Raw genomic sequence first — 10563 nt, forward strand, 5'->3', positions numbered from 1 at the left:
ACGATAAAATAAGCATATTGTTCCTTGGCTGACCCTGCCACTAAAAACATGGGTCCCATTATTAGCGGAGTTATAGAACTTACAATATTTCATATTTCGTATCAGCTCCGGACATCCTGAAGTTTGTGTTAAACCCCTTTGAAGCCTAAATGAGTTTTCCTTCAATCTCTGCCCCTGCTGGAAGGTGTCAACCTATCCCAGGTCTGTGCTAAGGGGAGATGCATTCCTATGTTAAGTGGGTCAGTAGCACCTTTTGTGCTGCATTTGTCTACAAGTGACTTCTGCTGTGTGTGTTAAATTGCATGGAAACAGTTGGTTTGGTCCAAATGGTGGATAAGGAAGAGGTGAGAGAGAAGAGGGGTTTGGGAGAAATTGTTAATATTTTCTCAATATTTCCCTGCTTGTTGTCTGTGGCCTTAAATATATAGGTTTTATTACTAGATGTAAAGAAAAAACGAAATACTGTCAAATAATAAATCTCCTTATATGTTTCCCCTCGTTATCTCCAATAGTTGTATTATTGCACAGGATTTTTATGATGTTCCATCGGCTTATCTTCTCATTCAGGTCTCTACAATACCGGATCCTCTCAGTGCAGATCTTCTATATAACAAAATTTTCCTGATTTACCTGATATGGACAGGGAAAAGATGGCGGAGAGGATATTCCACCTCACCCTAGAGATCCTCTTCCGGATTACTGGAGAGGTGAGAGATTCTGATGACGTCACATTACATCAATCTTATCTATAGGAATAACAGACGGACAGAACTGGAGAGGTGAGGACTCTGGAAATGTCTGTAGTGAGATTTATTAATGTTTCTCTCCATAACCAGCGATTAATCACGGGGCCTCCACCTCACCCCCTGATACATGAGGACATCAATGACCAGAAGATCCTAGAACTTGCCTACAAGATGATTGAGCTTCTGACTGGAGAGGTGACACTGCTGGGAATTCTGGGACATTATACAGTAACGGTATGGAGGAATCTGGGGGATGACGGTATCATTGTATGTGTCAGGTTCCTATAAGATGTCAGGATGTCGCCGTCTATTTCTCCATGGAGGAGTGGGAGTATTTAGAAGGACACAGAGATCTGTACAGGGACTTCATGATGGAGGTTCCCAAGCCCCTCACATCACCAGGTAATAGACAGGACTAAATACACACAACCTATAATTATCTGTATGTAAAGAATGAATTCAGCCCCTGTATGTGTTTCCTCCAGATATATCCAGTAAGAGGACAACACCAGAGAGATGTCCCCATCCTCTTCTTCCACAGGACTGTAAACAAGAAGATCCCAATGTTCCTCAGGATCATCAGGTAGATGGAGAGAAGGTGTCATTTCCCCTATGATGTGTAGACAGCTGTAAAGGTCTTGTTTTATCCACCAGTATTATATGTTTTATACTTGTGTAATGAGAACGGTGGAGATGGCAGGATTAGAGCTGATCATAGATGGGACTTCTCCATCTGTCAGTGACTTTTATAATATTTGTTTCAGGGTGAAGATCTGACCCATATTAATGCTACGGAGACATATGTGAGGGGTGATGAGCGGTGTAAAGAGGAGATTCCTACATATGACTACCCAGGTGAGTAGTAATCACTAAATGCAGAGAAGTCACAGATTCTTCTCAGTCACCGGCTGTGACTGCTTTATCGGTGGTGTAGTCTGGCCGTATAGCAATCGTGCGATCACCATTTTGCCACTAGACCACAACATTCTCCTCCGTCCGAAAATGTTCAATTTACTTTGGGAAATTGTGAAAGACCTTTTCTATACAACTTACAACCTGAAGGAATCACCTACCCCCTGGGATTAGGAGACGCTGACCGTTACCTGCCCAGGTCTGTAAACTACAAAGCCAAATGACAGTGTACGTAGAATGTGCTGACAAGTGAGAAAATCACTTGAAGAAAAATATTTTGATTGGCCTGTAAGAGAAAGCGGAGGGTAATGATGGTGTTGGCTTCCTAGATCCCTGATATCTTATTGGATGAATCTACCTTCTCTCCCTTCTGTGCTGCTGAATGTTCTCATATGGTCCCTACAAGACCAGGTCCAGTCTTTCCAGACTTTTTTGATCGACAACATTAAATGTGCAGTGAGGCCAAGTGTGAATTTCTGTACAATAACAACAGAGTTTCCCTTTATCCTGATTTTTCAATATCTTTTAAAACCAACTAACTTCAAACAGGATTGTGATAAACTACATAAAAAACATTACACCTGTGCCATGATATATCTCTAAGCTGTGCGTGGCTGATGGCTGTAATATACATTTATTCACGCCTGCAGGAGATGTGTTGGCTCCAGCCCTGGTTTCATGGAGTCACTCCACGTCATAAATTCCATTATGTTTTCGATCCTAAGAAATTCAGATTACTGCACAATCTCTCCTGAAATGGGGGCGATAATACTTTCTCTACTCTTCTGCTCAGGACTCATAGTAGCTCCAATGGTCCAACATAAATGAGTGTGACTCCAGTTTAGTGTTGGATTTCTCCCTTCATGCATATGTAGTAGTTGGGGATGTTACATGTTTTTATATTCTTTCTTTTTTTACAAGTTCATTCTGTATGATAGTTTCATTGTGGTTGGATCGGCCTCCCTCACTTATGTGACGCTGTAACTCCCTGGTAGTCTTTCAAAAAGAAGGTCTCCATTGCCTCTTCCAAATGCTCGAGATCTAAATTTAAGACCCCTCAGCTCTGCACTATTATAAAAAGTTCTCTTTGAACGTCTAATATTTCTTCTTGACACTCATCTGACAGAAAATATTGTCCCTTACGATAGTTTAGATTCCCAAGAGCCCCCGAGCCCCATACTCTAATTACCCCAGAGAGGTTTCACCACTAGTTACTCATTTATTACTGATGAAGACTGTTGAGTTTGATCATTTCAGTCGATGTTTTATTGTGTATAGTCACAGTTTTTGACTTCAGTAATCCTCTGATTTAACCTCTTCAGGCACCCAGGTTTCTGTTCCTAATCAGGGCCATTTTTCAAATCTGACGTTTGTCACTTTACGTGGTGATAACTTTGAAATTCTTCACAAAGGATAATAGGAAACAAATGGACCTTACAAATTATTTTTCAACTTCTTTTGAATGTGACAATACCCTATATATGGTTGTACACTACTGTCTGGGCACATGGCAGGTTAAGAAGGGAAGGAGCGACATTTAGCTATTAGGAATGCAGATTTTGCTGGAATAGTTCCCAGACACAATGTATTGGGGGCACTGTTTATGGTCACCTGGAAGCTCGAAAGATGGCCACCACGAACAGGCTTGCCTTATCTACCCCATTTATAGATTTCAAAAATTACTTTGCTCATCACCCTTTAACCCCTCTACATGGATCTGGACTAACACAGAGACCCCTAGGCTTGGGCCACGGTGTTACCTGCTGTTCTGTGGAGTGAGATAGGAAGAAGAATAGTCAGATAGCCGGGTCAGAACCAGGAGGACAGAGAAAATACTAAATCAGAAGACACAAGAGTAGTCAGTAAACGGGCCGAGGTCACAACAGGAAACAAATACACAAGCCGGGAGCTGAGCACAGAGGACTGAACCAGAGGAGAACAAGGCTGTATCTGGCAGCTCCCGGCAATATGCTCCGAGCTTTAGTAGGGTGCGGTGCTTTCCAAATGGCTGAAGCAGGGAGCAGATTACTTCAGCTGGACAGCACACACACCCATACTGCCAGACTGGATGGTACTACTGGTCCCAGGCTCCCTAATCTTAGTGGCAGCGCAGAGCCTGCGCCACCCAGAGCTTCTGGTTCTAACGTCTCTTCCATCACAAGTGCCGCCTGCGGAATGAATAAGGCTTCTCCTGGTGACAGAAGGAGACGTCACACAAGTCGAAGCAGGAGGAGAAGTAGATGTCCCAGAGGAGATGGTACACACCTTTTGCAGAAGCCCTAATATAACAAAATGGCAGAAAACCAGAGCAGTAGAAATCCCCATAAAGTGACTCCATTTTGGAAATTATAACCCTCAGTGAATTAATCTATAGGAGAAGTGACTATTATGACTTCACAGTCACTTTCCAAAAATTAGCACACGGTGGATGATGGAGAGTGAAAATTGCAAATATGCCATTTTATTACCCAACACATAGTGTCTAGATTGTGCTCCAGGAGACACACACCATCAATTAAGTGGGTTCTTCTCACTATAGTAATGCCAAATACATGGATGCTAAATGTGGTTTGGGCGCACTGCAAGGCTCAGAAGCGAGGGGGAGATCTGACTTTGGGAGAGCGGATATTGCTGGATTGGTTTATGGAAGCCATGTTGATTCTCAAGAGCCTTTGAGCCACTAATAATGTGGAAACCTCTGTTTTTCCATTGACAGATGATGGACTTGAGTGGGGACTTGTTTTTTGTGAGATGAGTAGAAGTTTTTATTGGTGTCATTTTTGCCTACATAACATTTTTTGATGGCCTCTTATTCCATATTTTGGAGGCAGAATGAACAAACAGTTGGACACCACGCTCTACTGGTTCATCCTATGAGGTTTTCTATTAGACTGTGAACTGTCATTCTGTCAATAACTTGCCATTCCTACAGGCATTTTAAGTACAATTATCACAAGAATCCCATAGAAAAATAAAGATTGCATACCACTTCTAAATCAATCTAAACGAACACATCCCTGGGCTACATGCTATTCCAGGAAAATGAAGATATATATGCTCAAGTTTAAAAATCAATTTTATTAGACACAAATCGAAAAAATAGAGGAATATTGAAAATATTTTAAATATTCCTCTATTTTTTAGATTTGTGTCTAATAAAATAGATTTTTAAACTTGAGCATATATCTCTTCATTTTCCTGGAATAGCATGTAGCCCAGGGATGTGTTTGTTTAGACATTTTAAGTAGAAATCTTCAAAAATATAAATTTCAGGGACATTTTATTCAAAATTAATAATTGTGTTTTTTTTCTTGGTAGATGACTGTACCAGGAGATCAGATGGACAGGAGATTTTTAAATCTGACGATCTTGAGATCCCACAAGATACAATTGAAGTGAATGCCATTACTCCAGATATACCATCATCCCTTCACAGCAAACATCAATCATCTGATCCTATGAAACAGGTCCTATCTTCTGATTCATTACCGACTACTAAGGAAAATCAAAATAAAATAAGCATTAATAAACGAACTGCTCCTAAAGCAAAGAAATCTTTTTCACGTTCAGAAAATGGAAATAGTTTTACCCTTGAAAAGTCTATTCTTAAACATCAAAAAATACACACAGCGGACAATAGATTGTTTTGTTCCAAATGTGGAAAATGTTTTAACCAGAAATCAGTTTTTGTTGATCACCAGAGAACCCACACAGGAGAGAAGCCTTTTTCATGTTCAGAATGTGGGAAATGTTTTAAACGGAAAGCGCATCTTGATAACCACCAGAGAATTCATACAGGGGAAAAGCCCTTTTCCTGTTCAGAATGTGGGAAATGTTTTAACCAGAAATCAGCTTTGGTTAACCACCAGAGAACCCACATAAGGAAGAAGCCTTTTTCATGTTCAGAATGTGAGAAATGTTTTAACCAGAAAGCGCATCTTGATAGCCACCAGAGAACCCACACAGGGGAGAAGCCCTTTTCCTGTTCAGAATGTGGGAAATGTTTTTACCAGAAATCAGCTTTAGTTAAGCACCACAGAACCCACACAGAACCCACACAGGGAAGAAGCCTTTTTCATGTTCAGAATGTGAGAAATGTTTTAACCAGAAAGCGTATCTTAAAAACCACCAGAGAACCCACATAGGGGAGAAGCCTTTTTCATGTTCAGAATGTGGGAAATGTTTTAACCGGAAAGCGCATCTTGATAGCCACCAGAGAACCCACACAGGGGAAAAGCCCTTTTCCTGTTCAGAATGTGGGAAATGTTTTAATCGTAAAATGATTCTTGATAGACACAAGAGAACTCACACAGGGGAGAGGCCTTTTTCTTGTTCAGAATGTGGGAAATGTTTTAATCATAGAATGATTCTTGAAAGTCACAAGAGAACCCACACAGGGGAGAAGCCCTTTTCCTGTTCAAAATGTGGGAAATGTTTTACAAGGAAATCAGGTTTGATTAAGCACCAGAGAACCCACACAGGGGAGAAGCCCTTTTCCTGTTCAGAATGTGGGAAATGTTTTAATCGTAAAATGATTCTTGATAGTCACAAGAGAACCCACACAGGGGAGAAGCCCTTTTCCTGTTCAGAATGTGGGAAATGTTTTAACCAAAAATCAGTTTTGGTTGCGCACCAGAGAACCCACACAGGGGAGAAGCCTTTTTTATGTTCAGAATGTGGGAAATGTTTTAATCATAAATCACATCTTAATAAACACCAGAGAACCCACACAGGGGAGAAGCCTTTTTCATGTTCAGAATGTAGAAAGTGTTTTACAGACAAATCATCTCTTGTTACACATCAGAGAACTCGCACAGGGGAGAAGCCTTTTTCATGTTCAGAATGTGGGAAATGTTTTAACCATAAATCACATCTTACTAAACACCAGAGAACCCACACAGGGGAGAAGCCTTTTTCATGTTCAGAATGTAGAAAGTATTTTACAGACAAATCATCTCTTGTTACACATCAAAGAACTCACACAGGGGAGAAGCCTTTTTCATGTTCAGAATGTGGGAAATGTTTTAACCAGAAATCAGCTTTGATTAAGCACCAGAGAACTCACACAGGGGAGAAGCCTTTTTCCTATTCTTCTTTTTTTTAATGCAAGAAATTTTTATTGAGATTTTTTCATTAGTTTTTTTTTTTTTACAAAACAAGAAATCAGTACATAGAAATAATAAAATAACATACCATAGGGATCACATACATGCATCTCTCCTATATATCCTTTCAGCTTGCCCATTACCGTCTGATAACTTTCAGTTACTATTTCTTACAATTAATATTCCACATTCTTGATATCTTTTATATAACCTTAATATTGTAATAAACATTATAATCCTATACACATATAGGTGTGCTATATTACCCATACCACATGTTAAGGAATTCCTTAACATTACAATGAAACATTAGACCTCACCAATACCCCCCTTCTCCCATAAGTCAATGTCTCTCCAACAATAACCCCCTTGATGGCATTCCAGGTGTATCCAACCATAAGCCCCATATTTTCTCTAATTTATTCATTCAGTTTTGTTTTTTACATACCCCTTTTTGTAATCTGATAATATTATTTACCTTATTTTTGCATTCACTAATTTCTGGAGGTGAGGGGTTAATCCATTTGGATGCAATATGTTTCCTAGTTTTAAATAAAATACGTGAAATCCCTATTGAAATTGGGTCAAATTCCATATCATCCTCTAATATACCTAATAGGCATTTTTTGGGTCTGGTTGAATATCTATTTTATATACCCTCTTTATAATAGACAGAACTCCTTTCCAGTATTTACCTAACTCCCGGCATTCCCATAGCGGATGTAATAGGCCCGCAGCATCCATGTTACATCTTGGACGTTCAGCAGCAGTCCGGTATCCTATGTTACATAGGAATCTAGGCGTCTTATATTTCCTGTGTATTAATATGATCTGGGAAAATCTCTGCCCCTCATGTAAAGATAATTGGGGTACCAGTTCTAATACCGCTCTCCATTGATCCTCAGAAATTGGACCTATATCTCCATCCATTTTTGTCTAGCTGGAGAAGGAAATATTTTTAAATAATTATCAAGAAGGATTCAGTAAATATCAGAAATACGACCCTTAGTATTTCCCTTCTCTAATACCAGCTTAACAAAAGTATTATTTTCTACCCAAAAGGGAGTCCATCTTGATTGTGCATTAAATGAATGCCGAAACTGTAGATATTTATACAATTGTTTATTTGTCAACCCAAACTCCCCCTTTAATTGATCAAAGGACTTAAGTATCCCTTCAGACAATGTTTTATATCATATATACAGTACAGACCAAAAGTTTGGACACACCTTCTCATTAAAACATTTTTCTGTTTTTTCATAACTATGACAATTGTACATTCACACTGAAAGCATCAAAACTATGAATTAACACGTGGAATTATATACTTAACAAAAAAGTGTGAAACAACTGAACATATGTCTTATATTCTAGGTTCTTCAAAGTAGCCACCTTTTGCTTTGATGACTGCTTTGCACACTCTTGGCATTCTCTTGATGAGCTTCAAGAGGTAGTCACCGGAAATGGTCTTCCAACAATCTTGAAGGAGTTCCCAGAGATGCTTAGCACTTGTTGGCCCTTTTGCCTTCACTCTGCGGTCCAGCTCACCCCAAACCATCTTGATTTGGTTCAGGTCTGGTGACTGTGGAGACCAGGTCATCTGGCGTAGCCCCCCATCACTCTCCTTCTTGGTCAAATAGCCCTTACACAGCCTGGAGGTGTGTTTGGGGTCATTGTCCTGTTGAAAAATTAATGATGGTCCAACTAAACGCAAAACGGATGGAATAGCATGCCGCTGTAAGATGCTGTGGTAGCCATGCTGGTTCAGTATGCCTTCAATTTTGAATAAATCCCCAACAGTGTCACCAGCAAAGCACCAACACACCTCCTCCTCCATGCTTCACGGTGTGTTCTGGGATTTTTACTCACTGTTCTTGAGATCATTTTGACCCCACGGGGTGAGATCTCGTGTGGAGCCCCAGATTGAGGGAGATTATCAGTGGTTTTGTATGTCTTCCATTTTGTAATTATTGCTCGCACAGTTGATTTTTTTCACACCAAGCTGCTTGCCTAGTGCATATTCTGTCTTCCCAGCCTGGTGCAGGGCTACAATTTTGTTTCTGGTGTCCTTCGACAGCTCTTTGGTCTTCACCATAGTGGAGTTTGGAATGTGACTGTTTGAGGTTGCGGACAGGTGTCTTTTATACTGATAGCAAGTTCAAACATGTGCCAGTACTACAGGTAATGAGTGGAGGACAGAGGAGCCTCTTACATAAGAAGTTACAGGTATGTGAGAGCCAGAAATCTTGCTTCTTTGTAAATGACCAAATACTTATTTTCCACCAAAATTTGAAAAAAAAATTCTTTCCAAATCAGACAATGTGATTTTCAGGATTTGTTTTCTCATTTTGTCTCATAGTTGAGGTCGACCTATGATGTCAATTACAGGCCTCTCTCATCTTTTTAAGTGGGAGAACTTGCACAATTGGTGGCGGACTAAATACTTTTTTCCCCACTGTATATTAGTGCATTAGGAATCGCCAAAACACCAGATTCCTTGTCACTTTGTAGATATTCACATTTTATCCTAGCCGATTTCTTTTTCATATAAGAGAACGAAACTTGCTATGAATTTTCTGAAAATGGGAATTATGGATCCAAATAGGGGCATTATGCAGAATGTATAAGAGTTGGGGCATCAATATCATTTTTAATAAGTTCCCTCTTCCTACAGCTGATAATGGTAATCTCCACCACGCATCGATTTTCTTTTTATACTTTTCCAGAAGAAGATATAGATTCAGTGCAATGTAATCCGGAGATCTTATTGTTATATTTATACTCGGTATTAGAATTTCTCAACTGTTTGTATTCGTGTATGTTCTAATATGCTGGAATTAGGGATATCATCAAATGGTAGAATAACCGACTTATCCCAATTAATGGACAGGCCTGACCATTCACCAAACTCTCCAATAATATTCAGAATAGGATCAATAGTCTTCTGGATATCACCTACTGTACATATATAACTGTTTGTGTATTATACAATCACTGTATTTTATGTAGTGTGGGTCCCCGCTTCTGCAGTGCCACCATGTAACCAATTGCTGGTGAAATAAAGGTTTTTGACCAAACTCATGATTGGTGTTTCTGCTTTGGGTTTCTGATTATTCCCAAATGGTCTGCCATTCATATCCTAGTATAGATATGTCACCATCTTATTGGTACTAGACAATTGTCTGATACGTAGATACTTTCCTTTGGTTTGATATATATTATTTGCTTCGTTCAATTTTTGTTTTTAATGTGTTAACCCCTTTACCCCCGAACGTGGTTTGCTCGTTAATGACCAGGCCAATTTTTACAATTCTGACCACTGTCACTTTATGATGTAATAACTTTGGAACGCTTCAACGGATCCCACTGATTCTGAGATTATTTTTTGTGACATATTGTACTTCATGATAGTGGTAAAATTTCGATGTGACTTGCATTACTTTGTGAAAAAATCAGAAATTTGGCGAAATTTGAATTTTCAGGCCCTTAAATCAGAGATTTATGTCACACAAAATAGTTAATAAATAACAATTCCCACATAAAACATACGTCACCCACTATAGGCAATACTAAGGGGTGTAATGGAGTCTAGACACAATGAAATTTAAAAAATTACAGTTTTTATTAAGTCATATATTAAAAGAAAAAAGTTTTTTTCCATAGAACAAAACAATGATTAAAAAGTTAAGAAGGAAAATTTTCAGCTGTCCAGGATTATGTATATGGGACTCAATCCAAAGGCTCTTGTAGGATCGAGGGTAGGGTTAAGATATTTATTCCCTCAATGAATATATAGATAT

General features: G+C 39.2%; 1 pseudogene; it reads left to right on the top strand.

The window, feature by feature from the left end:
- Positions 1-1063: 1063 nt before the first annotated feature.
- On the top strand, positions 1064-6915 carry LOC141206993 (uncharacterized; annotated as a pseudogene).
- Positions 6916-10563: the final 3648 nt, after the last annotated feature.

The sequence above is a fragment of the Phyllobates terribilis genome, unplaced genomic scaffold (genome assembly GCF_046119375.1).
Source record: "Phyllobates terribilis strain yellow unplaced genomic scaffold, ASM4611937v1 Scaffold_156__1_contigs__length_4398808, whole genome shotgun sequence".
NCBI classification, from domain to species: domain Eukaryota; kingdom Metazoa; phylum Chordata; class Amphibia; order Anura; family Dendrobatidae; genus Phyllobates; species Phyllobates terribilis.